Source organism: Bubalus bubalis, chromosome 17 (assembly GCF_019923935.1).
Source record: "Bubalus bubalis isolate 160015118507 breed Murrah chromosome 17, NDDB_SH_1, whole genome shotgun sequence".
Classification (NCBI taxonomy): Eukaryota; Metazoa; Chordata; class Mammalia; order Artiodactyla; family Bovidae; genus Bubalus; species Bubalus bubalis.
The window spans coordinates 13,846,655-13,869,601 of NC_059173.1; the positions used below are offsets into that span (position 1 = coordinate 13,846,655).

The 22,947-nt window shown below is 36.7% G+C and overlaps 1 protein-coding gene and 1 non-coding gene across 4 annotated transcripts in view; one reads left to right on the plus strand and one right to left on the minus strand.

The window, feature by feature from the left end:
* Positions 1–22,947, minus strand: part of MED13L (mediator complex subunit 13L) — a 280,163-nt gene that overhangs the window by 78,699 nt on the left and 178,517 nt on the right. The gene's annotated exons all lie outside the window — the stretch shown is intronic.
* TRNAV-UAC lies at positions 19,527–19,598 on the plus strand. Its single transcript has one exon. It is a non-coding gene; the product is annotated as a tRNA-Val (tRNA).

Sequence of the window (22,947 nt, forward strand, 5' to 3'; positions counted from 1 at the left end):
ATCTTATTGACTATGATATATAGAATAATGATTTCCCAAATATTGTGTTCTAATCTCCAGGCTACAGATGATTAAGGTTACTAATCAAATAACCTTAAAATAGGGAGATTATCTGGGATTATCCGGTGGGCCCAATGTAATTACAAGAGTCTTTAATTTATTGTTCAAAGAGTCAGAAGAGTCAAGGTCAGAAAGACCCAACAAGCCACCGCTGGCTTTGACAGCAGAAGGGACTCACAAACCAAGGCATGTGGGCAGCCTCCGACGCTGGAAAATGCAAAGAAACAGATTTGCCCTGAAGGCAAATCAAGAAGGAATTCAACCATGCCAACATCTTAGTTTTAGTCTAGTGAGACCTGTTTCAGACTTCTGATTTCCAGAACTGAAAAGATAATAAATCTGTAAATAGAATGTTCAGTTTAATTCTGGATGCCACATTTTAAAAGGATATTAAGTAAACTGGAGCACACTCAAAAGAGAAGAACCAAAAGCACTTAAAACCACCCAACATAACAATAATCGAAGGAAATGGAGATATTTAACAAAGAGATAAGACAATCTAAGGAAGAGATACAATGAAACACAAGCCACAGTTAAGCATAAAATGTTATGAAACCTATTTTGTTTAGTATGATATTTGATAATGATTGCTGCAACAGTATGTGCTATCCTCAATTGTGGCAAATATCAATTTCACACACTGGTCAAAATTTCATGGTATACCAGAGAACTCAGGTACAGTGGTCAAGCACCATTGATAGACACTACAGAAAAAGAGATTTCAATTCAATATGAAGACTTTCTAACTGGGTTTTTTAAATAAAAAATGGCTTACAAGAAGGGTAATATGTTTGCTTCCCTGGTGGCTCAGATGGTGAAGAATCTGCCTTCAATGCAGGAGACCTGGGTTCGATCCCTGGGTTGGGAAGATCCCCTGGAGAAGGGAAAGGCTACCCGATCCAGTATTCTGGCCTGGAAAATTCCACGGACTATTCTATGGGGTTGCAAAGAGTCGGACACAACTGAGCGACTTTCACCATTATGTCTGCTATACCTAATGGTGTGGTGGAGGAAATTCAAGCATAATGAAAAGGGAAAGGAACAGGATGATCTTCAATGGTGCCTTCAATTCTCAGATTCTGATAATTCTACAATTTGATTCTCAGGTAAGTTGTGCCTATTTTAAAATATCCCATATGGGATGATTACTCAGAAGCAGAATACTGAAAGACAAAGCACATCAAATTATAAGAGAAAGATGTATTCAGACAGGGTAAAGAGAAGTATCTCGAAGACACCATTCCTGAAGCTTGAAATGTATACTGCTAGTGAAGTCACAAATACAAACTTTAAAAAAAAATTTTTTTAACTCAAGTATAGTTGATTTACAATGTTGTGTTAGTTTTAGGTATACAGCAAAGTGGTCCGGCTACATGTGTTTCTTTTTCAAATTCTTTTCCATTATAGGCTATTACAAGATCCTGAATACAGTACAGTTCCCTGTGCTAGACAGTAGGCCCTTGTTGTTTATGTATTTTATATATAGTGGTATGTACATGTTAACCCCAAACCCCTATGAATTCTCAATCCAGTCAGGCAAACCAAACTGTTCTGCTCTCCTTTTGTAACCAGGATTACTTTTTGAAAGCAGAGCTTACATGAATACCTATTTATTAAAGCATTATAACAGAGGTGAATAAACACAGATTTATTCTCCCTGGAAAGGAGACATGAGGCTGATGCGATAACCTTCAAGAACAGCATCCTGTCAGACTGAAGTATCAGCTTGTGAGTCAGAATGAGAAAAATCAATATCAGTTGAATAGAAAGTTACACAAAATAAGGAAAACTTTCACTGGCGATAGTGCCATTACACTGCTTACCCTCAAAAGCTGACATCTCAGTTCAATTCTCCCAAGGATAATGGGTTGTATATACCCTGTTGCGGGTGTGTTAGTCGCTCGGTCACGTCCAACTCTGTGACCCCATAGACTGTAGCTCGCCAGGCTCCTCTGTCCATGGAATTCTCTAGGCAAGAACACTGGAGTGGGCTGCCATTTCCTTCTCCAGGGATCTTTTCTACCCAGGGATCAAACCCTGGTCTCCTAAATTGCAGGCAGATTCTTTATCATCTGAGCTACCAGGGAAGCTCATTTACCCTGTTAGCAAAGTCCATCTTGAACAATGTACTCACAGAAAGTAAACTTTTAAATTTCTTATTCAGTAACAACTCCTAATGCCTGGGGTTATCACTGGTAAGAGTTCTTAGAAATAGTCTTTCCCTGGAGATACTTTCAGCGACCCTGGAAGAATTACCACCTTAAAACTCAATGGATGGTTCCATCCCTCTCCCCTTTTAATCATTATACGCTGAATCCCCTATGCATCAATTAAGCACACAATAGAGTGCAGTACATAAAACCACAATAAGCAATACAGAAAAAAGGATTAAAGCCATGAAAAATGTATTAATTTATTCTATGCAATGCACTTGTAATTCTCCCACTTTCAGTCAAGATCACAGTACAGTTTAATAGTCTGGTTCAGGGACCAATTAATCCTTTTATATTTAAATCAATCACTAACTCCTCTCCGAATAATTTAGCTTCTACATGCTGCCTCCCATTTGATGTCTTTGGGGAAAGAGCACAGTTAACACTATGTGGCACATTAATCATGTTTGGTAATAGAAAAAGAAATGCATTACCAGAGAAATCTCTTACGGAAAGCAGAACATGCTCTGAAACATGTTAGCATAATCAGTGTAAGTGTCGTCATTTTCTTAATTAAAGCAGGCAAGTTAAACCTGGAGCCAAGAATGCACCCTTCAGCTGCCTTTTCAAGGTATGTGTAATGCATGTATCTGTTTATTTTGATTATGTATAAAATCTATATCCAGACACAAAACCACTCTATACAGCCCCTCCCCCAACTGCTATCAGATTGCTCTCTTCCCTTCCAACCAAAATCAGAATGACCTGATGATGCTCAAACAGTGGGAAAGGGGAAAAGTAAAAGAAAACCATGTACCTTATTCAAACTGGTCTGTGTTTGGCACCATGCCACAAAGCTCTGTCCTCTTCCTTGAGTAACTCTGAAGCCTAATTAACAGGGTTAATCCAATGCCATAGTCATGTGTTGCCTAAATTCCTTACCACTGTATGTAAAGAAGCTGTCCATATTTAAGAATATTTCTCTAAATAAATGCGGCAAGAAAGCATTAAGAGTTCATGTGACTTAGAATTCTACTTACTTTGACCAACAGCAAGAGAAGGAAGTGCGCCTTTTCTTTCCTGGATCTTCCTTGCCACAAGAATAATTTTGTATTCTAGTGGCCACACCATGCATTGCAAGCAAATGCAGGGTTTAGTTTCAGAAGTTCCAAAGCAAATATAAGTACTTTTCAAAGGGTCCATAAGTGAGTATTTTCAAAAAAATTTAACCGATTAACTTTAGATATAGATCCAGAAGTGAAAAAAAGTGGAGTCTGTATCTTGGCATAATCTAAACGCAGTGCTGACTCAGGAGCTCTGCCAGGTCAAACAACTCCCGAGAGAGGAAAGCACACAGTCAATGTTAGCTCTGTGTTCACTTCACACCAACACAGAGAAACCAAATGGTAAAAGTTTAAGGTCAGGTCTGTAATACTAGGAGGAGGAATAATTTTAAAAGGGGCCATGATATACGTGGTAATCTGAACTTGAAGAGCACACACCATCTACAGAAAGAAATTCAAAAGCCTGGCTACATTAACTGTCACACTGAAGACTTACTTCGCTGGCTATGTGAACTGTGACAACCTCTGAGACTTTGTTTGACAACTATGACCTACAAATAATCATCAGGTGGAAAAAGAATGATTGTCATTACTCTCTAATCCCTAGAATAGTCACATCAAAGAAACATTTATTAATAGAAAGAACACAAGTCCTTGGTCTCTTTTTCATCTAGGAATGGAACAGAGCACTACTAATCAAGATTAAACAAGTGAACAAAAGCTCATCATCAAAAACCATCATCTTGGCCCTAGAATATGAAGTCACACCAGCCAACAAGCTACCATCAGCAGGACGTGTCTGTCTTAAGTTTGAGTTCATGGTGGCTGGGATTCACTCACAGTCCTCTCTGTCTAGTTTCCTCTTGCTAAGCAAGAATTGAATTCCTCTGTCTTGTGCCACAGACAGAGAGGTTATAAGAGACCCTCCAGATTACTTAAAAAAGGAAATCCCAGCAGTTAAATTCAAGGGAGAAAAACCTTCTGTATGTATTTCGGCAAAATGCACTCTTATTCTCAGTGACTCTCAGATGGTGAATCTCAACAGGTAAAATGCTACATGCTTTCTGGATTCAGTTCAGGAGACTGTTTGAAAGAAGATCATAAAATGCTAGACAGTCTTTTTGAACACTGATGTACCTTTCTTTTCTCTTCTCTATTTTTAATCTAGTTGTCCTAATTCTGGGCCTAAATAGCACTGATACCCTCTGGCTGAGACAGCAAGTGAAAACCTTACCACATCCCCAGAGGGCTCCTTTGTCAGGTCAGGCCCCATCCGAGCTGCTCTGGACAATTCCCTCCCAATCCTGGCAGCAGAGGTTGCACAGCTCCTACATGGGGATCACAAGTACTTCTTAAGAGCCCCAGGTGTGATAGCTTCTCTCCCTTTACCAGGCTGTGCAGACTTAGGACTATGGACAGTCATTATTGAAATCTACAATGTGACACAAAGAATGAGGCACTGCATATTTGGTGTTCTATAAATCTTATATTGAACATCATTTGATTAAAATCAAGATACCAGACTGTCAAATAAATAACCCAGTAAGTATTATGACTATCAAAGAGGATTCAAGTTGAAAGTTACTATTATACCAGCAGTCATCTTTAGGCAAGTTACCAGTAAAAATGGAAAAGAAGCATTTTAATGCAACAAAACTATTAATGCAGAAACAAGCTTTTAACCAGTCTTTCAAAATCACCAATAACAAGATATAGTAGGTAATCAATAAAAGTTAGGTGACTGAATGGTGATATTTCTAGGTCAATATATTATAAAATCTACTCTGGAAGAGACTTTTGCAGGTTTATAAAACATCTTAGTTGTAAAACTAATATTAAAATTCAACCATTTTACTCTGTTTATTCTCTAACATACCATATCTAAATCAAATATGATAGGCTGCTTTATAGTTCTCACACAAGGAAAAGAATTCCTGATTCTTCTCTTATTTTCAGAAGTTGAATCAGTTAATTTTAAATAGTCATTGTTAAACACACACACACACACACACAGATTGAGTATCTATATGAAAGGCCTTGAATTCTCCTCCACTGACTCATTAAAAACACACACACACACACACACACACACACACACACACATTGAGTTATCTATATGAAAGGCCTTGAATTCTCCTCCACTGACTCATTAAAAACACACACACACACGAAATTGTTAACACTGTGATGCAAAATCCAAGCCAACGGCAAATAATTCTACCTCCCAAAATAACAGCTGGAATGGCCATTTAAAAGACACTTAATATCTGTAATGCATTTATCTTATATTCCATTATCTTCTCTGATAAATGAATCTGAATAATTCAACAAATACAACTCCAATAGTACTTCATATATGAGTATTTTAACAGTATGTATGGAATAACACAGGAAAATGTAATTAAATATTTTCATAAGGAAATTTTTAGTTTTTTAGGAATCTGTACTATTTATTTTTTATTTTTAAGGCTTTATTGAAGTATACTTCCATGTGTGGCTTACAATGCTGTGTTACAACAAGGTGACTCAGTTATACACACATATATATGTGTGTGTGTGTGTGTATACATATATACACTCTCATATTCTTTTCTATTATGGTTTATCATAGATATTGAATATAGATCCCTATGCTATACAGTAGGACCTCGTTATTCATCCATCCTATATACACTAGTTTGCATCTGCTAATCTCAAATTCCCAACCCTTTCCTCTCAACCCCCAATCCTCTTTGGCAATCACATGTCCGTTCTCTACGTCTGTGAGCCTGTTTCTGTTTCATAGGTATGTTCATTTGTGCTGTATTTTAGACTCCGCATGTAAGTGATATCATATGGTGTCTTTCTCTTTCATAAAGAAATTTTTAATAGCAGAGAAAATCAGTATAATATTTCTCTTCCGTTTCCATCTGTGTACAGTGAATTAAACATTCTTTTTAAAAAGAAAACTGAAAATGCATTCCTTTCCTCAGACACAAGGAGGACAAGCACCCTACTGACAAGGACATAAAAAAATTAAAGATAAAATTATTGAGCTAGCTGTTTTACAAATTTATAGAAAAATATTGAAGGGGGGTCGGAAATCTGCTGCTTTCATTTTATTCAGTAAGTGGATTTCCTTTAGTCAACAAATCTGCCTAGCTTAGCTACATGCAACAAGTGATATGTTCTTGATAATCAATATAAATTAAGTTAAAATAATGTCAGTGATTAAAAACACAAAATTAAAGGAACTAGATTAAGATAATGGGGAGCGAGATGCTGACAGCAGTAACACCATGCAGAGACAGCTCAAGGATGTTCTCCAGGGTCTCTGAGCCAGTTCTAGGCATCTCACTAGTAGCTCCTGTCCCACTCTTTCCTCTAGCAAAGTCTTCCTGATCAAACCCCAGGGCTCAATACTAGAACTCTTACCCTGTCCTTCTATCTGAATACCCTTCACATTTTATGAGAGACTCGACAGTTAGAAGCAGGGTTCTGGTCTCCCCTCTTGCTTTCTCTTTCAACAGTATAGAAAGGCTACACGGTATTAAGGAAAAGGGAAGCTTAACTATAACATTTATGGAATGTGTTTTTATTCAGGTTAGTTTTCACTTGGTTTTATGAGAAACCTGCAGAACACCTGTACTTGCAAAGATGCGTTACTTCTACTTGTTCCACTTAAAACCTCATTTACTACCGTCTAAAAAATCTGGGGACAGAAACTTGGCAGAGAATAAAAAAATCCCTGACTAGCACTAGTTATAACGGTGGACAGGGAATCAAGGGTAGAAACAGTCATGAGGGCAGCTCCCCAGAAACCACTGTACATCATCCTGGGCTGAGTGAGGGCTGGGTACCCAACCCAGCCTTGCCAATCCAGTTTCCTTCCTAACACCTGAAACTGCGATAGAGCGAGTTCTCATCTCTCCAGTAGATCGCACCTATTAGAACTGGTAGCCCTGAGATTTGTATGTGATCATTTCAGGGTAGGGGTATGAGTAAGGTACAGGAAAAGGATAGGGAGTCAAAGTATCAAAAGGTTAATGCAGGATCTCAGAGTGAAGTGATGAAAACTTAAGATCAGAATATGACAGTGAAAATGAAAACGAAATACATTTTATAGGGAGACAAACCAAGAAGTATAAGTCTGTGAGACCATAATGGTCACATTCTTCCATTGGTAATGTTTAAGACATAAACCAATTTATAAATCAGAAAGAATCTTCGTCTTTTTAAATATCCAGGAAAATTAGTTTTCTGCAGAAAAATGAGCTGAGTTATCCACATCTTACTTGCAGTCTTTTCTTATGCCTTCTAACTGGGAGGTGGGACAGGGCATCAAGTTACAGACAGCCATTACTATTAGAGATTTCTGTTTTTAAAATTGCTGTTTTCTAATAACTTTTTTTTTTAAGACAATGATACTTACATCATCTCTACTTAGCCTTGTTCCCAAGGAAACAGCTAACTCTCAAAATCAGACCCTGCATAATTATTGACTACAAAGAAAGTATGTTACGATGAGACATTGCACTTTGGCAGAATGAAAATGACCAGCTTGGTTTTGCCTTCATATCAAGCAAGTCTCTGATTTTCATACAGAGAGCAAAACTTTCTACCCGGCATATGCTAACAGGACCAGGTTACATTACTTAACATGTTCTCAAGTGTGGAATGCTACTATTTTCAGTGGCATTCTATTCTAGATTAAAACAAAGATGTAACTGAAACCACTTTTATTTTTAGATACTAGCGACTGACTCTTTTTGAAGAAACTCAGCTTTGAAGTCATTCTATTAAAGTGTAAGTAGAGATAACCGCTCATAAACCATCACAGATGAACATATTTCCCATGACCAAAAGCTCAAAATTAAAATGACTTGAATTTTAAAAAGTTTATACAATTTAAATTAGTAAAAGAACCTAACATCAACAAAGCATAAATCTTCTTGAATAGACTACATAATTTCTAATAATATAACTGAATCTCCTACCTTTTATAACCAGCCCTTTTCTAGTGAAAGCATTTAAAATGTTGGTGTAGCCAAAGAAAGAGAGATACATGAATCATTTGCAGATTTATGTGGGGCTTTTTTTGATTAAAGATTTAGAAATATTTAAACTAGGCAGGTCTACTAAGTCACTTCAGTCGTTGAATCTAAAAATACAACATGCATGGACATTTTGCCCAAAATATGCAAATGGTAAAGGAAAGCTGGTTAATTAAAAACTCAGCCTCATTTACCACTATATGGAACAAACTAAAATACACATTAAGAAAAGACCTGGGAGACAGAACCTTACTGAAAGTGCACGCATCCAGGGCCCTTCCATATGGGGAGAAATGGTTCTGAGAGAATAATGAAGGGCCTGATGACAGCATTTCAGATGTGACAACTGAGGTTCATGATGATGGCCCCACATCCTCCGGGAACAATTAAATATATTCTGGATGTTCTGATTACAAAGAGAATTAGGGAACATATTTGAGATTTACACTAAAAAGAAGAAAATGAACAAGGAATTTCAAGAGAGAAAGAAAGGGAAAGTGAAAGGAAGAAAGGGGAGAGCAGAAAAAGGAAATAAAAAAAGGAAATCCCTGGAGAATAAAATTCTAGCACAGGATTTTTCAAACAGTAAGGGTCATGAAACCAATTTCTTCATGTTGTTCAATGGCTAAGTCATATCCTACTCTTTGTGACCCCATGAACTGCAGCATGCCAGGCTTCCCTGTCCTTCACTATCTCCCTGAGTTTGCTCAAACTCATGTCCATTGAGTCAAGTGATACCATCCAACCATCTTATCCTCTTGTCTAAATTGAAACCAATTTAGTGGATTTCAATCAAAATCTTTTTAACTAAATATAACAGAATAGAAAGTGTAATAGAATTCCAGACTTGTTTTAAGAAAGGGAGAGACACAAACACATACATGCTGACCGCAATATAAGATTCATTTCTTGGAACGTAGTTAAGAATAATTAAAAGTTCCTTGAAGATCAAATATTATGGTAAACCTCAACAGAACATCCAAATAACATGAAGATTTTTCATTATATTGGCCTTTGAAAGAAAATGCTGTCAAAGCCCCAAAGGATAATTCACAACGAGATTCTTCTAGGTCTAATTCCTTGAAAGTTAAAATTTTGACTCTGGGAGTTCAGTAACTCCTTTATGATACAAGAGACAGCACTGTTTTCCTACTGCTGGTATCCCAGCATGCCAGGACAATATATGCACTTAGAAAATAATTGTGAAGATGCACAAAATCTGAAAATAGTGTAACAATTTCATTAAAAGTTTATCAGACAAGTCTGCACATGCTATAAAACTTCTCTGTGTAAACACAGAATAGGCACATCAAGACAAGAACTCTCTATCAACTAAATTTATCTACTGAATGGGAAATCAAGAACCAACATCACTGAGACATTCTAATACACCGGTGGCAAGAAGCCAAGCCTGGTTAATACAAAAGCAGTAAATTTAAAGACTTCTCTCTCTGAATTAAAAGCACATCATAGTTAGAAGATGGCAATTCTTTTTTTTTTTCCATTAAATAGTTATGCAAGCTCCATTTATATATATCCAAATTCACTTGTTCTAAACTTATAGTTCAAGAAATATTCATTCTTAAAACTTAATAAAATACTAGCCTTTAAAATACTTAACAGTATACTTTAAAAACATTCTGCACAAAACTGTATGCATGAAAAACACACATAAAAGTACCTAAATCAGCACTGTTTTAAAGTCCAATCCCAAAAGATAGGTTATTTGTGATTCTTCAACATCATAAGCAATTCCCACAGAATAAAAATTATGAAAAAATATTATATAATACCAAGAAACAGAAGACATATTTTGCTAAGATAAAATAGTAGAATCCAATTAGTATTGCATTTAAATATTTTTTTTAATCCAGAAATACAGTTTTACTCTCCCAGTAAGGGGAATAAATCATCTGTATGATCTCTATGATTCTAAAATCATAATTGAAAAATTAATTCTAATTAATCTAGATATTAACTGTCATTAAGGAGTAAAAGCTGGCTATATGGTCACATGCAAAGAGTAATGATAAATGGCAACACCTTTTATCAAAAGAGATAATCCCTAAGGAGCCATGATAATTGACATGAAGGCAAGAAACAAGGTGAACCACAGCCATATTTCTAGCATCTAAAGAGGTGTATGTTGAGAAATCACTTGCCAAAAAACCACAATCAAATGACAGCCTGCCGCTCAATTTAACAGCAGCAGTCAACTGGTTTTCTGTTATTGAAGTCTAAAGTATATCATGTGCTTAACTAACTTTCAAAAGCACACTTCATATGGCTGAGAAGCAGAATGACTGTTTCTTGGGGTAAATGTCTTTCATAGTGTGAAGGAGTCATTAGGGGGCAAGGATTAGAATTCAAAGCCTTGAGTGACTTGTCTTTTGTGAGCTCAAAGAGAAGACCTGATACACAGGACAGAGAAACAAAAAGGTCAGGCTGAAAGGATGATGAAAGAGTTTAGAAATACAAAGGTTGAGAGTAAGGAGTGTTGTTAGGTCCAATATTACTGGTAGTGGGTCTTACTAGGACAAAACCTCGATTTTGGATGCATAAAGCCATCTGTTTGGTTCTGCAAGAGACAGAGCCTTAAAGTATTTAATAAATGGGAAAACTACTCCAAGATTTTACTGAGTTTTGATGAAAAAATTAATTCTTCATTATCCATTGAGAAAAATGCTTTGGTGTCATTCTAAAATAGTATTAAATCAACTGTGATCCTTGTAGGGAAAAAAGCTGGAAAGCATCATTCACTCTTTAAGCTACCCAGTTAATAACAAAAATTACTAGTCATGTGCTGGACTCTGGTTTGCATTATATGATTTTGACAAATTACTCCAATCTTATTTTGCTTTATCTAATATTAAAACCTGGCTATACATTCCATCTCTAAGACATATTTAGAGACTGGGAAGAGAGAGCAGAGGGAAATGGTTTGGAGTGCAGAGGAGAAGCAAAACAAGTAGGAAAAATTAACAAGAAAGAATTTTCAAGAATAACTGATATATGAATAATTGAGAGTTTAATGTCTTTTAATTAAATGAGAAACTCAAACATATTTCAACAAAGCAATGGGCAATGTAATGAATAATGTTAGGTAAAACCTCATCTTTAGTATCTTACAAAAGCAACAGAAAAACCTAAGGAATTTTCTACAATCCATTATTCCACTTATTAGGCAAATATCTATCTTCAAGAAAGGTTTACAGAAAAGTTCTCCATGTGTCATGCAGTATGTAAAACAAAACTACAGTACTAGAGTTTCTTAAAGAGTAAAAGTCATTTTTTATTGGGTGACTTGTAAATTCTTAGAAAGGAACACAACTAGGGAGTTAAAAATATGAGTAAAACAATCTCTATCCTTAAGCAAATTATACTCTAGGAGAAAATTAAGTATAATAGATGGTACAGATAAATACCAGAGGACAAGTATAGGTTTCTCTAAAACACCAAAAACAATTCTTCTACCTGTGGGAATCCAGAGGTGATGTGGAGGACTTAGGACTAAGGCTGAGCCCAAAGAATTTTCAGTGAGATAATGTGAGACTGAAAGCTTACGAAGGAAGTCACTGCAGGAAAGGAAATACTAATAAATAGCTAATGTTTACTGAGTGCTCACTTTGGCAAGCACTGCTCTAAGGGCTTTATTATCTCCTTAAAATCTCACAGTTAACTCTGAGACAGGCATTATGTTATTATCGCTATTTTGAAGTGATAAGAAAACAGAGATACAGAGTTAGGGTAACTTGCCCATGGTCACATCATTTGTCAAGAGTAGGGCCATCTTTCAAATTCAAATCTGACTTCACCAAAGCACTGTACTCTCAAAAGCATTGAACTTTACAACCTTAACTAAAATGGCATGACAAAAAGTAGCTTTCATACATATCTTAATAGCTAGACATGTCAATATATATAGTCAAGTTGAAATTCTTTTAAAATAACACAACTATCAGTAAAAAGTTCACAGACACCAAAATGGTTAAAACAGACAATTCCAAGTGCTGACAGATGCAGAAAAACAGAAAATTTCATACCCTACAGATGGGACTCTATATTGGCAAAGTCACTTTTGGGAAACTGCTCGACAGTATCTATTAATATTAAAGGTGAACATCTGTAGGTCCTCAGTTAACACACCGTTAAGTGTAAGGATCAGTTCCACCTACTGCTGGTGATGATAAACTCAAAGTCTAATAACTACATTTGTTTTCTATGAATTCCCCACATAGCAATGACATAAAGAGGAGAATCATTATGAGATTCTCTAAGATTCTTTAAGAAATTACATTCTATCTCATCATAAATGATTGCATAATTAAAAGATAAAATTAATATCTTGGGTACTAATTCAAATTGCACCTAATGATCCTAGAGAAATGAATTACTAGAGATAAAAGATAAATCTTGCTTGGGTTTCTGATCTTTATTTCTATCCTTAAAAATTAACAGACCTCTTTAATTTGTCTTTCTAACTTGGCCGATTTACTAAAATCAGGAGTATGCTGCAGTTACTTACATGTATTTGGTTACTGTATTTCCTCCACAACTAACACAAATAGTAAAAGAGCAAACGGTTCTGGTAAAGCAATAAAAAGTCTTTTTTTTGTTTGTTTGTTTTTTTACTGTTTCCTACAATTAAATATATAACTGTAAAACAAAGTTAACCTAGAAGCAGAAGTGACCATCGGGAGAATCTCTGGAGAAAAGTAATAAGAGTGATTTAACAGAAAATGAAGCTGGCTAACACCTGAAGGATTAATGGCAGTAGATTATTCCAAGTTGCTCAGACACACAGCCTATAAAATAAAGCCTACGAGGCAGTCAAGAGTATTTAATATTTAACTATTTAACTATTTAATAATCCTCCTGAAATGGCAGACAGAGGAACATTTTACACACAAGTGTGGTGTCTGTGATGTCAAGGATGACAAAGACAGTAGCAGTAAACCCGAGAAGCCAAATCTCCAGCACCCAAACTCCAAAGTGCTCTCTGCCTTTATTTTGTGCAGCAGAGCTAATTAGCTGTCTTAAATGAGTATTCAGTATTCACATGCTATCCAGAGTTGCATACCATCTCTGCCATCAGCCTTGTCATCAGCACTTAAATTCTAGGTAGTGACCTAATAAAAGAAGACGTAGCATTCTGTTTATGACTTCTCTTCTGCCGCTGGATAAGCTTAGTCTATCCTACACTCAGACTAATGGTCCTTATTACAATCTCTGAAACAGTTTACACATGGAGATAGTCCAAAAGTAAATTTCAATACTTTTACATTCACCTGGAAAAATATGATCACAACTATTAAAGATAACTCTGAGGTCAAAATATGCCCTGCTTTTCAAAAATTTGATATTCAAAGTATCTAAATTTAGGAAGGAGACTTCGGTTTTGTTTTTAAAAAGCTCTGATGGTTACAAAAGGAAACTTTACAGGCTTATTTTAAATCACTCAGCTATCTATATCTAGCACATTTATAAATAGGATTCAGTTCATTAAAATGTATTTTTTAAAATGTATTATTGCATATGTTTCTTGATCCAGTGTCTTAACGCATACTGAAATAACTATCATTTAGTCAAGGACTCATCTAGAACTTCACTAATTTTTCTTATCTCTGGCAAGATACATAACAGAAAAGTTTTTAAGCCTTTTAAATTACTAAAATAAATCAATTATAGCCACTCAAAAGACATACATTATATTTTCTTCCTGACTAAGAATTCAGCTAGCACCCTTACCCTGAGAAGTGGCAATTATTTCCTACTGGACAAGTTCTAAAGAAAAGGTATCAGCTTCTGATTTGAGGCCCACATTCTTCTTAGCTGATCTGATTTCTCATTTTAAGAAGTGAACAAGGACATAAAGAAAATACACCTTCATTTGTTTACTTTCAACCTAAGCAATGTTAAACTTCTAAAATTCAAAAATACTATTTCCCTCATATATATCCTGGAGATAGGTCTATATAATTATTGTGCTCACATGTCTGCATAAGTAGCAAAATTAAAACAAATGTTGAGATTATTGAAAGTACAAAAGAAGTTTATACAACAGCATGAATTGGCAATAAGACCTTTCACTTTTTCATGTCTACAATGGAAAAGAAACAGACCACAGGTTAAGGTGGTATCTTGTTGGCCATCTATATAGCTATTTTTAACTCCCCAAATATTTTTAAGGTCATCAAAAGAAATAGAAATCTTTCCTTCAGAAGTTGCTAATAACTGTTTTTAATCAGTGTTGCTAGAAAAAGTATACCATCCTATAGGGAAAGCTGAACTAAAAACAATGTAGCCTACTGTAAGACGACAGCACTTTAAAGTACACAGTAGTTTATGGACTTCCAAATTTAATATTTATGTATCCTCAAATATTATTATATTCCTCCATTCCCCCTCAGTAACATTCTAAAACATCAGTAGTTTTTCATCCCTTTTAGTAGAATGACTTACAGCCACAAATGTAAAATACAAATACATTAATTAAGGATCTTAATATGGTAAAAGTATATACAGTTGTTTCTAACAAGAAGCTGTTATGCTTATACAGACATGTGAAATAATCATCTCCACTTACAAGTTTATGTTAAATAGAAATGTGCTATTATTTTTACCATAAAAAAGTTGTTACAGAAGTCATCAATGTCATAATTATCACCTTAAACAAAACATCTGAAAAGTCTTTGTCTTCTCTCAACTGTGAGGCAAAATAACCCCTGCAAATACTATATAATTTCTCACATGAAATTCATATATTTTGAGAGAAAAGTAAAGTAAGTTCAAGATATTTCCTATAGATTCCCCCAGGAAACAGTCCAGGATAACCCTCTTTCAACTTGGAGCACGTATCTATCTGCGGTATCATTAACGGTATCTGGAATTGTGCCAAATAGGCAAATTTCTAATAAGCCTCAAATTTTTAAAAATTGTTTTATTTTGAAAAATTTAAAAGAGAACAGGTAGAAGGATAGCAATCAAGTACATTTTTTTTTTTCCAGATCGGATTAAGTGGCCAAGAAGTGTCACTTTGTATTAAATATGCTTAGTATTTAAAAATCTGAGAAATATTGTAAGGTCTGAGATATTAAAAAGCAACCATATATACACCAATATTTTGATAATTTAACTACAAAATACATTTATTAGATTGCACTGGGGGAAAAGATTCTAGATTAAACCATATCTTAAGTATACACACATCAACACAAATGACACTGGTTTTATGGAGCTTTGACTTTTGCAAAATTATTAATTCACTGAAGATAAACAGCAGGGAAAGCACAGAGACGAGAAGAAAGTTAAAGTGTCATCTTTAAGATGAGGAAGTGGAAGCTGAGGACAGGGGCGTAAGAGCATCTGTGTCTCCTGTTATTCTCCACTGTGTGCTTTCCTTCCTGTTCCATCTCTGAGGCTCAGCTAACATTTGCAAGCATGCTAACTACTAACTCAAAGGCCTTTTTGTCACAAAAAGAATATAAGTTACTTTTTTCATCTTCAATTTAAAAAATTATAATTTTAAAGAAATTTGGGGAAAAGGTTTCTTTCTTTCCATTTAAGTCATGAGACACCTATTTCTAAAACTTTCACTTTTGTTCTAAATTAAAATTCTACCTTCTAAAGTTGTCCACATCAACATTTTTGGCCCAGATGCATTTTTTTTTTTTAATTTTAACATACACTGTAGTTAAACATGTCTATTTAAATGCAAGGCTATATACAATCAATTCTCAATTGTTCAGCACTAAGAAAGGCAATGTCAGAGTGTCTCACAATTGGGCAGGACCGAGTTCAAAAGTGATCCATTATTAACTGTCTCAAGTTAATTAACCTCTCTATTTCAGTTTTCAATGTTCTAAAATAGAGATGATAAAGCACAGCTCACAGAGATACAAACATTAAACAAGATGTGATCACACTCTGGATATAACAGTTATTGACTAGAAAGGAAAATCCACTCCAGAATCCAAATAACAAGGTATCACACAAGCCGCATCCAAACACTGATACCTTAAATCAATTCTGTGCCACTGGTTTTTTAAACTCTTCTGAGCAATACTGGGGCTTCCCTGGTGGCTCAGAGGTTAAAGCGTCTGCCTGCAATGCGGGAGACCTGGGTTCGATCCCTGGGTCGGGAAGATCCCCTGGAGAAGGAAATGGCAACCCACTCCAGTATTCTTGCCTAGAGAATCCCATGGATGGAGGAGCCTGGTGGGCTACAGTCCACGGGGTCGCAAAGAGTTGGACACGACTGAGCGACTTCACTTCCATTTTCACTTTCTGAGCAATACTGCCTTTCTTTCATACCAAATGTTATAGCGCATGCCGATCTACTTCAAAAAGCAAAGATCAGAGTGGCCTAGGCTGCACTGAAGGCTGTTTTCACTCAGATGGCCTCACAGTCCTGCATACCACACAAAGTCCCAGAGCTCTTCAGACTCCCTACCAGAGAACTGCTCCCTCTATGCCAGTCAAGCCTGCGTACACGATGTCCCATATAGAAAGTGGACACACTTTGTGCCTTTCCTGCCTTCTTGCAAAATACTGGCTCCTCCACTTTATTATCTACTTTATTCCTCAAAATAAGCTCAAGATTGTTCCACAGGCTCTATAAGACAGTCCAGAACAAAATCCTCTCTCTGAACACGAACTATTCTTCCTGTCCATTCTTCCAGATGAGGGTCCACTCATCTGGATCCTCGGAGCAGCACTTTGGTATTACTTAACTCAGGGCACCTGTCTTCTCTGCAGAACTAGTCGCACTCACAAGGTATGTGTGAGCCCCTGACAGTCCTGAAGAGAGCCCTGCAGATCACTTTTTTGTATTACTAAAAGGCAGAGTGTGCTCTGAGAAATGGTGGGGTGGGAAGAGTCATTTCAATTATGCAATGTTTGGGATTATTTAAGCTACAGACTCTGACTTAGATAAATTAACATCAGTAGAGCCCAAGATTAATCAGGCAAAAGCCTTTTTTAACTGCTACCATTAAAAAAAACTGACTGGAATATACCCATTTAAAACTGTACTACACACATACACACACTTAGTGCTGTTAACTGTGGTACTGCTATGTTATTAACACAAACATACAAATAGCAGTATTTACTTCTTATGGAGAGAGGTTAATTTGATTAAACTTCTCTGCTCTTAAAATCTTTGAAATTTGGTGCCCCGGATGTCTGGAGCATGAGTGCCTGGGGAAGAGAGCGTGATTGAGAAAGCAAGAGGATCGACAGCTTAGTTACGTCTTAGACTGAGAAGGGCGTTCCCAGGGTCTCTCTAGTACTCAAGCTTGTCTAACAGAGGGCTGCTTCGGCGAAGGCAGACAAGGAAGACTGCTTAAACACACAACAAAGCAACTGAGCCTTCCACAGCACTAAGCTGCCAAGAGAGCAGATTCCTCTCCTCACAGCTCCTCAATCTGACACTGCTTCAGCACTGAGATTCACCACACCAGTGCATGGTCAAGCTCCACTTTACAGGGCGCTGTTCAATTATAAACAGCGTGAGGACAGGGGCCACATCAGTTCTTCCATTGTTAAAAGGCCTCACATCCATCATAATGTGTGGCATACAGCAGGCTCTTTAAAAAGGGGGGTTTGGGATGGGAATCTATGTATATGTACACATACATGCTGAGTATAATAAATGGATGGCAAGAATAAAGAAAAGCGCTTTCATGCTCACCATCACATCATACTTATTTTTTTTTAACAATATGACCTGAAGACAGAGTTTTAAAATTACGTTAAATATAAGATATCACATTAATAAATTTCCTGCAAGGCTGGATGACATGTAGAATATTTAATATTATTTCTGACCAGGTCTAAGCTTTACTTATAAACAGTTTTTAAGAGTCTGAAGAAAACATGATTGCAATACAGTAGAATCTCCTGCATTCTGGCAGCACATCAAAAACCTGTCCCAACAGGCCTAACGCTGCATGGTCAGCGAAGAGGAAAAGTGAAAGGAGTCTTCTACTTTGCTGCTTCTCTGAAAAGGGAATCACATTAGGCCATTAAGTAGTCAGATACATTATTTTATTGCTTGCAAAACCCCTGGGTAATAAAGAATGAGCACAAATTGCCACAGGCAGTTTTGGAGGAAAAACAGAACTGTGCAAAACAATGACAGCTGCTCCCCGCAGCACTGGACGACTGCAGTAAAGAAAACAGGCCATCGGCTGCAGTCTTTCTGCTCAAGTGGAGCGCGCGTCCATGTGCTAGAAGGGGCTACATGAGCACCTGATTCTGCAGGAGCCGGGTGCATGGCACAGGGAAGAGAAGGGTGGGAAGAGGCAGATGTAGTTTGTAAAGGCAACCACAAGTCAGAGTCAGTCACACACATACATTTCCAATCTCTTCTCAGTAAGACGACCGTGGGCAGCCACCATGTAAAAAAAGCACATGCCCCTGGGAAACACGTAAGTAAAAAGGTCAATACTCTTTATTGAGGGGAACATTAATATTTTCCCATGGAAATACTAAGACATAAAAATAAAGAAGGATATTTCTTCAACATGGTCTATGATCTAAGGAAATAATTTCCAGGCAAAGAAAACCAATTTGTGTCAGATCTCGTATGGGGAAATAGCAAGAATGAGTGATTTATTTTCATGGGGTTCAGAGACTAAAACTGGACTCTTCAACCTTGCCTAAAAGATGTTATAAAATATCAGATTTATTTCTAAAAACCACTGCTTTACTTTAACCTCTTTATTGTGCTATTTTTAAGTACTGTGTGAGACCTTTATTTTACACACTACTATACTGTCAAACTTTTAGAAAAAATTACAAGAACTCTTCAGTATTATGGTAATAAAAATGCAAGAGCTTTGCTTTTAATTATAGAATCTCATTACAAAATCATGAAACAGTTTTATCTGTAACAAAATAGAGAAAACCCTTATTTATGAATTTTCAACTTTCAAATTTTCATTGAAAAGAAGAAAAATCTCTAGTGCAAAGGAATCAACTATACCAGCGACCAACAGATGGCACAGGTGGTCACAAGCAGCTACTTCAGATTCTGCTCTTTCAACTGAGCAGGTTCATGCTCAGTGTCACGAAGTTTTGATAAGATGACTAACCCTATGATGTTTAACAAGCAAAACAGCAGCACAAAGAAAAAATGCGTGGTCAACAGAAATGAAACCTGAGATCATTTCTAAATCTAAAAGTGATGAGGAAATGATAAGGTCAGGACTTCCCTGGTGGTCCAGTGGTAGGACTCAGCACTTACACTGCTGGGGGCCTGGGTTTGATCCCTAGTCAGGGAACTAAGATTCTGCAAGGCTGTGTCATGTGGCCAACACAATACTGAAATGTGTGCTACAAAACATATCCACACAATACTGAAATGCGTGCTACAACAACATAGTTCTCTATGATACCTATTTTGATCATCCAATCACAGTTTACCTGCTTCAATAATTCTAAACCGGTCCACATCAGTGCGCCTTGGGAAAAGACACTTGGATAGCACTTATACTGCCAACAGGCACCTGGTAACACTGGCAGGAAATTGCAGGAGAGGGAAAATTCGAAAAAACCATTTTGACTACATACTCCTATCAGCTAAATAAATAAATGAGCCGACATCACCAATATGGAGCTATTCATTTACTTTCTAATTTTCCACACTTAACTGTATTTCATTGATTGTAAGATATGATAAATTGTAGGTACTGTTATTTTACTAACGCTAAGGAATAAAAAGCACTAATTACAATTATTAAGTAAGAAGTACCACAATTTGAGATGTTAAGATGGTGGTGAGGGGGAGGAGATGCATTTTAGAGCCAAAGAAGTGTAGGGAGTGACTAGCACTTGATGTGTTGTGTAAGATCTAAAAACTCCAGGAAATACTGAAGCAAAGTTAAGACTGGCATGTTGCAGTCCATGGGGTCACAAAGAGTCAGACATGACTGAACAACAACAAAATATCCACTAAGGTGGAATTTTTAATAGAAAGGGAGAAAAGACACAAAGTAACATTTTTATTCATGCACTTTAACAGATTTGTCTTCTGTTTGGAGATCCGGATCAGAATACAGGATGAAAGGACGCTGGCAGAAGATGAGGTGAGATCTCAACAAATGGTTACTGAATGAAGAAGCAGATGTTTTATCTCCTCTACTGGGTTTATTACACATCACATGAACACAATCTGTGATGAACTCAACAAGAAGAAAGGAGAAAAAGCAGACGACAAATATTTCTCGTGAATTACCACCCCTCTTAACTTCTTCATTCAGTTCAGTTGCTCAGTGGTGTCCAATCTCTTCATTAGAGTAATATAACCATAGGGGTAAAGAGCACAGACTTCAGAGCCGAACAACTCTGGGTTTGCAGCATGACTATCTGTGCCACTCATTATGAAAATAACTACAGACACCTCAGTGCTCTCACCTATAAAATGAAGGTAACAGTTCTTATATCACAGGATTAAAATGGGGGATTAAATGAGAAAATGCACACAAAGCTTTTAGCAAATTCTCAGAACTCAGCAAGACTCAATGTATGACAACATAGGGATCATTTATTCAAATTAATTTCATCTTTTAAATTACTTTAGATTATCTGAGGTGAGAGATGCAAAGATGGTATCTGAAAGTATTTGACTTAAACATCAGTCTTATTCACCAAGACCATGTTTAGATGTCCCTCTAACACAAATATTCATGGGATGAATCCTGAAACCAAAATCCATTTTTACCTATAAATCTGAGGGAAAATCAAATTAGGGATAATGGCACCAAAAATCATATACTGCCTTCTTATTTAACACCAGGACAGCACTGAGGAGTGCTCTGGGCCTCAGATGTGTCTGACAACTGACAACAGAAATGGGAACAGCAAAGAACTCTCTCAACAACACAAAGCCAGAAGAATCTCCCCAAAACAGCAAGGCTCATTTTAACAAGATCTGGTTTTCTTAACAAGTGCCTTTGACACAAATACTAGTTTAAGTAAGAATGTATTGATAACCTGCCCTATAAGAATATATTCTACTGATGACCAATTTTCAAACATTAACATTGTCAAATATAAACACTCCTGACACATGGTTTAGAATTTCCGAAATGGTCAACTAAAGAGTTCCACCTTGGCATAAACCCAAAGGTGGATGGCAAAATACTGACAATGTTTGTGGTAAGCAGGAATCACTGGCCTATAAATTTGTTTCCTGACTCCCACTGCCTCTGTTTATTACCTTAGGACTGGCAATAGCTTTTCTCAGAGTAAGAAATCCGAGTTCTACATACAAACTTGAATTGACTTTCCACATATGCTTTTCAGAATGTCAGTGCTTTGGATTCAAACTCTTAAACGTTACATTTTAAGGACACTCAGTCTGTGCCCTCTCTAGGACTGTGAGGATTCTAACCTGAAATAATACCTATCACTGCTACGCACAACCATACACATGCTAGCATGGGCATCACCTTTAATGTACTCATGGTAGCCCACATTTAAAAAAAAAAAAGCATACGTTTCCAAGATATAAAAATCTAATAGGGAGGAAAAAGACAGGCCCTCAATTTGAAGTTCACAACCAAAGAGCTCTGGGTGTAACAAGGGAACCTGGGCACAAGAGCCAAGGTACTCAAGAGAATGCAGCACTCATGACCTGGTCCATGCGAATGACAAAGATGCTGCTTCTAAAAGTGACTGAGAAAAACTCAAGGTCCAAGGGATATGGAGGGTCTACTTTATTTGAAGATCTGACATCTTCCCATTGCAACAGCTCATCAAGTGGATACCTCTTAACAGTCAGAAACTTAGTGGCAGAAATGAATAACACCAAAGGAATCCAGAACAACTTTATTAAAGCTGATACTTGGAACCAAGACTTGTTGGCCAAACACATCCCTCATTTAAAACAAGCCTAGCCTTTGTCTTTTTTCCTGAAAGATGATATCCACCCTGGCTTCCTTCACTCAAGTCCTGACAAGTTTTTCCTTCTTTTGGCCTGGGCTCCTCATTTCCAACCTGCAGGTGAACTGCCTGGTCCAGTGGTAAAACCCTGCATGTCCCAAATTCTTGCTCTGGCTACCCAGTCTTAACACAGAATCCACCAAAGTCAAAGGCACTGAGGTAAGAGCAGAGATATGGGAGAGCAGGAAGTATGAAGGCAGGCTCAAAGCCCAGCCCCTTTAACTTGCTGGCTGTCCAACTTTGAGTGGGTTACTTAACCTTACTGCACCTTAGGTTTTTCCATCCATAAACCAAGGGTAATTATTACCTAATAGGATTATTATCAGAATTAAGTAATCTTTGAAAAAATGCTTATAAAAGCAGTACACAGTACTACTTTAACCAGTAAGTGCTAAGATATTATTTCCATTTATATATTTTACATAACAAGAGGCTCACTGGGGGTAAAAATACTGCAAGAATAGCATGTGTTTCTTATTTAGCCAGCTTTACAAAAAATAAAAACTGGTTAATATCAATTATATCTCAATAAAACTGGGAGAAAATTTAAAGAAATAAAAACTATAACAGGATCATTCATTGATTTTTCTATCCACCTATCATCCACTGACTTATAGAAATCCTGAACAAAAGACTGGGCCCTGTGCTTAACTCACTAGTCATCAGTCAGCCAAGTATAAGTCAAAT